The following is a 6000-nucleotide window of genomic DNA, read 5'->3' as shown; positions in this document are numbered from 1 at the left end:
TGGGCCTGTCCAATCTTTGGCTGAAGTGTGACCCTCAGGAGTGACTTCATTACTGAGATGAAAGGGTGTTCCAGGGCCATATTCTCAGGGTTTCTCCAGTCTCTATCAGGCCAGCTAGTCTGGTCATTCTTTCTGAGTTAGAATTTTTTTCTACATTTTTCTCCATCTCTGCCTGGGACCCTCTGTTGTGATCCCTGTCAGACCAGTCAATGGTGGTAGCTGGGCACAATCTAGTTGTACTGGACTGAGTCTGGTGGAGGCCATAGTAGATGTGGTTTCTAATTCTTTGAACTAATCTTTCCCTTTTATCCTTAGTTTTCTTCATTCTTCCTTGTTCCTGAAGGGGAGAGACCAATGAGGTTTCTTAGATGGCCACTCACAGGCTTTTAAGACCCCAGACGCTACTCACCAATGTAGAATGTAAAAGATTTTCTTTATAAACTATGTTATGCCAATTGAGCTAGATGTTCCCGAAGACCATGGTCCCCAAGCCCTTAGCCCAGCAATTCAGTCCCTCAGGGAGTTTAGGTGTGGCTATGGAGCTTCCAATAAAAATAAATAATTTTTTTTTTTTTTTATGGAGCTTCCATGACCTTGCCTTGTACAAGTTGTGCTGGATTCTCCAGTACTGTGCACTGTCTTACCCTTCACCAAAGTTACCACTTACCTATTGTCTATTTAGTTTTCTTCCATTCCCACTCCTCCCCTCCCTCATAACCATCAAAGATTGTTTCCTGTCATGAGTTTTTAGAGTAATGGTCTTATACAATATTTGTCCTTTTGTGATTGACTTATTTCACTCAGCATAATGTCCTCCAGTTTCATTCATGTTATGAGAGGCTTCACAGATTCATTGTTGTTCTTTTTGTTGTGTAATACTCCATTTTGTGTATGTACCAGTTTGATTATCCATTCATCTGTGGATGGACATCTAGGTTGTTTCCATCTTTTTGCTATTGTGAGCAATACTACAATGAACATGGGTGCGCGTATGTCTATTCACGTTATTTCTCTAGGATATATTCCTAAGGTGAAATTGCTGGATTGTATGGTATTTCTATTTCTAGCTTTCTAAGGAAGTGCCATACTGTCATTTCCAAAATGGTTGTATCATTTTGCATTCCCACCAGCAGTGCATAAGAGTTCCAATCTCCCCAAAGCTTCTCCAACATTTGTCATTTCCTATTTTTTTAATCCGTGCCAGTAATGCTGGGGTGAGACGGTATCTCATTGTGGTTTTGATTTGCATTTCTCTAATGGCTAGTGATTGCCAGCATTTCCTCATGTGTCTGTTAACCCCTTGAATGCCTTCTTTGGTGAAGTGTCCGTTCATTTCTTTTGTCCATTTTCTAGTTAATATTTTGTCTTTTACTTGTAGAGGTGTTGGATTTTCTTGTCTGATTTATAATAGCCAAATATTTTTTCCCAATCTGTAGGTTCTCTTTTTACTCTTTTGGTGAAGTCTTTTGATGAGTGTAAGTGTTTAATTTTTAGGAGATGCCAGTTATCTAGCTTATCTTCTGGAGTTTGTGTGTGCTTGGTTGTGGTTTATATCTTGTTAATGCCTTGTAGGGCTTCTAGTATTGATCCTATTTTTTCTTCTAGGAGCTTCATATTTTTTTACTTTATATTTAGGTCTTCGGTCTATTCCGAGTTAGTTTTTACATATGGTGTGAGGTATGGGTCTTATTTCATGTTTTTGCAGACGGACATCCAGTTTTGTCAGCACAATTTGTTAAAAAGACTGTCTTTTTCTCATCTGGTGGACTTTGGGCTTATGTTGAAGATCAGGTGAACCATAAACCATAAGCTGTTGCCATCAAGTCGATTCTGTCTCATAGCAACCCTATACGACAGAGTAGAACTGCCACATATGGTTTCTAAGAAGCGCCTGGTGGATTTGAACTGCTGACCTTTTGGTTAGCAGCTATAGCTCTTAACCACCATGCCACCAAGGTTTCCAAGTGAACCATAGGTGGATGGATTTACATCTGGGTTCTCAACTCTGTTCCATTGGTCGATGTATCTGTTGTTGTACCAGTACCAGGCTGTTTTGACTACCGTAGCTGTATAGTAGGTTCTGAGGTCAGGTAGTGTGAGTCCTCCGACTTTATTCTTCTTCTTCAATAGTGCTTTAACCAGGGATTCTTCCCTTTCCATATAAAGTTAATGATAACTTTTTCCATCTCTTTAAAGAATGTTGTTGGTATTTGGATAGGAATTGTATTTGTAAATTACTTTGGGTAGAATTGTCATTTTCACCACGTTGAGTCTACCTATCCATGAATATGATATGCTTTTCCATTTATGTAACTCTTTTTTGGCTTCTTGCAGTAGTGTTTTCTAGTTTTCTTGCTATACTTCCTTTACATCCCTGTTTAGATTTATTCCTAAGTATTTTATTTTTTTAGGGGCTATTATAAATAGTTCTGTTTTCATGATTTCCTTTTCATTGTTCTCTTTACTGGTGTATAGGAATCCAACTGAGATTTTGGAATGTTTATCTTTTATCCTGCTATTCTGCTGAATCTTTCTATATGTTCCAGTAGTTGTTTCGTGGAGTCTTTTGGGTTTTCTATGTATAGTATCATATCATCCGCAAATAGGGACAGTTTTACTTCTTCATTACCAATTTGGATGCTCTTTATTACTTTTTCTTGCGTTATTGCTCTAGCTAGGACTCCCAGAACAATGTTAAATAGGAGTGATGATAAAGGGTGCCCTTGGGTTTTTCCTGTACTCAAGGGGAATGTTTCCAGCATCTCTCCATTAAGAATGACGTTGGTCATTGGTTTTGCATAGATGCTCTTTATTATTTTGAGAAATTTCCCTTCTATACCTATTTTATTGAGAATTTTTGTCAGGAATAGGTGTTGAACTTTGTGGAATAACTTTTCTGCATCAGTTGAGATGATCATGTGATTCTTTTCTTTCGTTTTATTTGTGTGGTGGATTACATTGATTTTCTAATGTTGAACCATCCTTGCATACTTCCTATGAATCCTACTTGATCGTGGTGTATTATTTTTTTGAATGATGCTGAATTCTATCAGCTAGAATTTTGTTGAGAATTTTTGCACCTATATTGTAATTTTCTTTTTTTGTAGTGTCTTTGCCTGGTTTTGGTATCAGGGTTATGCTGGCTTCATAGAATGTATTCAGAAGTGTCACTTCCCTCTCTATGTTCTGAAATAATTTTAGTAGTACCAGTGGAAACTCTTCTCTGAATGTTTGGTAGAATTCTCCAGTGAAGCCATCTGGGCCAGAGCTTTTTTGTTGTTGTTGGAAGTTTTTTTTTTTTTTTCCCAACATCATTTGCTGTTAGTTTGGGTAGGTAGTATGTTTCTAGAAATTTGTCCATTTCCTTTAAGTTTTCAAATTTGTTGGAGTATAGTTTTTCATAATACTCTGTTTTGATCCTTTTTATTTCATTTGGGTCTGTTGTGATGTCCCCCATTTCATTTCTTATTTGGGTTATTTGTGTTCTCTCCTGATTTTCTTTTGTCAGTTTGGCCAGTGTTTTGTCAAATTTGTTGATCCTTTCGAAGAACCAACTTTTGGTTTTGTTGATTCTTTCTATTGTTTTTTTTATTCTCTATTTCATTTATTTCCACTCTGATCTTTATTATTTCCTTTCTTCTGGTGGCTGTGGGCTTTTTACTGTTCCCTTTGTATTTGTTTGAGTTGTGTAGCTAATGTTTTGATTTTGTCCCTTTCTTCTTTTTTTTTTTTTTTTTTTTATGTGTACACCTATTGCTATAAATTGATCTCTAAGGGCTGCCTTTGCTGTGTCCCAAGGTTTGGTATGATGTGTTTTCATTCTTATTTGATTCTAGGAATTTTTTTAATTCTATTTCTGATTTCTTCTTATCCACTGGTTTTTAAACAGAGTGTTATTCAGTTTCCATGTAATTGATTTTTTTTTTTTCCTTGCTCTTCCTCTTTTTAATTTTTACCTTGGTGGTGTTGTAGTCAGAGGAGATACTTTGTGTTATCTCAGTGTTTTGGATTTTGTTGAGGGTTGCTCTGCGGCCTAAGATATGCTCTGTTCTGGAGAATGTTCCATGTGCATTGGAAAAGAATGTGTTCTTTACAGCTGTTTAATGGAGTGAGCTTTATATGCCTATGAAGTCAAGTTGGCTGATTGTGCCCTTTAGATATTCTCCATCTTTGCTGAGTTTCTTTCTAGATGTTCTGTCCATTACTGAGAGTGATGTGTTGAAGTCTCCTACTATTGTTGCTGAACTATCAATTTCTCTTTTCAGTGTTGTTAGTTTGTTTTATGTATTTTGTAGCCCTATCTTTGGGTAGACAGATGTTTATTATGGTTAGGTCTTCATGATAGATCATCCCTTTAATCATAAGATAGTGCCTTTCTTTTTGTTTTATAGTGGCTTTTGTTTTAAAGTTTATTTTGTCTGAGATTAGTATTGCCATTCCTGCTCTTTCTTGGTAGCTGTTTGCTTGACATATTTTTTTCTATCCTTTGATTTTTAATAAATTTACATCTTTGTTTCTAAGGTGTGTCTCTTGTAGACAGCATATTGACGGATCCTGTTTTTTTTGTTTTTATCCATTCTGTCACTCTCTGTCTCTTTATGGGTGCATTTAGGCCATTTACATTCAGTGTCATTACTGATAGATGTGAGTTTATTGCTGTCATTTTGTAGTGTTCTTTTTTTTTCTCCCTGTAATGCTAAGGTTTTCTTTGTTCCTCTTATTCTCCTATTGCTGAATTCCTTTCATTTGTGGGGTTTTTTTTTTTTTCATTTCCCTTGGTTTTGTAGTTTTGTTTTTACTGAGGCTTTATGTTTTTCTTCTTTATTTTGATGAGTAGGTTTGTAAACTTTCTTCATGGTTACTTTGAAATTTACCCTTATCTTTCTAGGTTTCAACTAGTCTGTTATTACTTGGTATCACCTTGCATTCTTCTTCATTTGAAAATTCTGTACCTACACCATTTATTCCCTCTTTTATTGTTCTGAAGTTGTTGTCATCTACAGATTAACCCCTCTGCTTCCCTGTTGTAATTCTTTTGGTTTTGGATAGTCCTTGAGAGTTCATTCTCTACATTGGTATCTGGCTGGTACAATCTCGCATCCTAGATTCAGTCTGTGGTCTGATGTTGTTTGTTCTCAGGCTGAAGGGCTCCCTTAATTAATTCTTATAAGCTTAATTTTTGTTTATCTGGAAATGCCCTAATTTCCCCAACATATTTGAACAAGAGTTTTGCAGGTATATTATTCTTGGTTGTCAATTTTTTGTTTTCAATGTTTTATATATGTCTTCCCATGGCCTTCTTGCCTGCTTGGTTTCTGCCAAATAATCAGAGCTTTGTCTTATTGTTTTTCCTCTGTATGTGACTTTTTATTTTTCTTGCACTACTCTCAGGATTCTTACTTTGTCTTTTGTTTTAGCAAGTGTGATTATGATATGCCTTGGTGATTTTCTTTTGGGGTCTATCCTGTATGGGGTTTGTTCAGCTTCTTCAATGGTCAGCTTTTCATCTTTCATGACAGTGGAGAAGCTTTCTGTCAGCAATTCTTCAATGATCTTCTCTGTGTTTTCCATTTTCTCCCCCTGTTCTGGAACTCCAGTCACTCAAGAATTTTTGCTTTTGATTGTATCCCACATAATTCTCATGGCTTCTTTGTTCTTTTTTCTGATTTTTCCTCAAATGGTGTTGTACCCAAGTATTTGTCTTCAATTTCATTGACCCTATCTTCCATCACTTCAAACCTGTTCCTCAGCCTTTCTATTACAGGGTCCATTTCTTAAATCTTGTTCATCTTTTGGATTTCTAATTGTTGCTTTTCTATGATTTCTAATTGTGAGTTTATTTTGGTATTTTATTCCTGTATTATCTTCCTGAATTCTTCTTTTTTTGGTCTGTGTTTTCCATGAATTTGTGTGCCTTTTCCACAAATTTGTCTATTTTTCCTCAATTTTGTCTGCTTTTTGATTCAGCTCTTGAATAGCTCTGAAATTAGAGATTTGAAT

This window comes from Elephas maximus, chromosome 2 (genome assembly GCF_024166365.1).
Source record: "Elephas maximus indicus isolate mEleMax1 chromosome 2, mEleMax1 primary haplotype, whole genome shotgun sequence".
Taxonomy (NCBI): Eukaryota; Metazoa; Chordata; class Mammalia; order Proboscidea; family Elephantidae; genus Elephas; species Elephas maximus.
The sequence above is the reverse complement of the archived record's forward strand: the minus strand, read 5'-3'. Positions refer to the sequence as shown.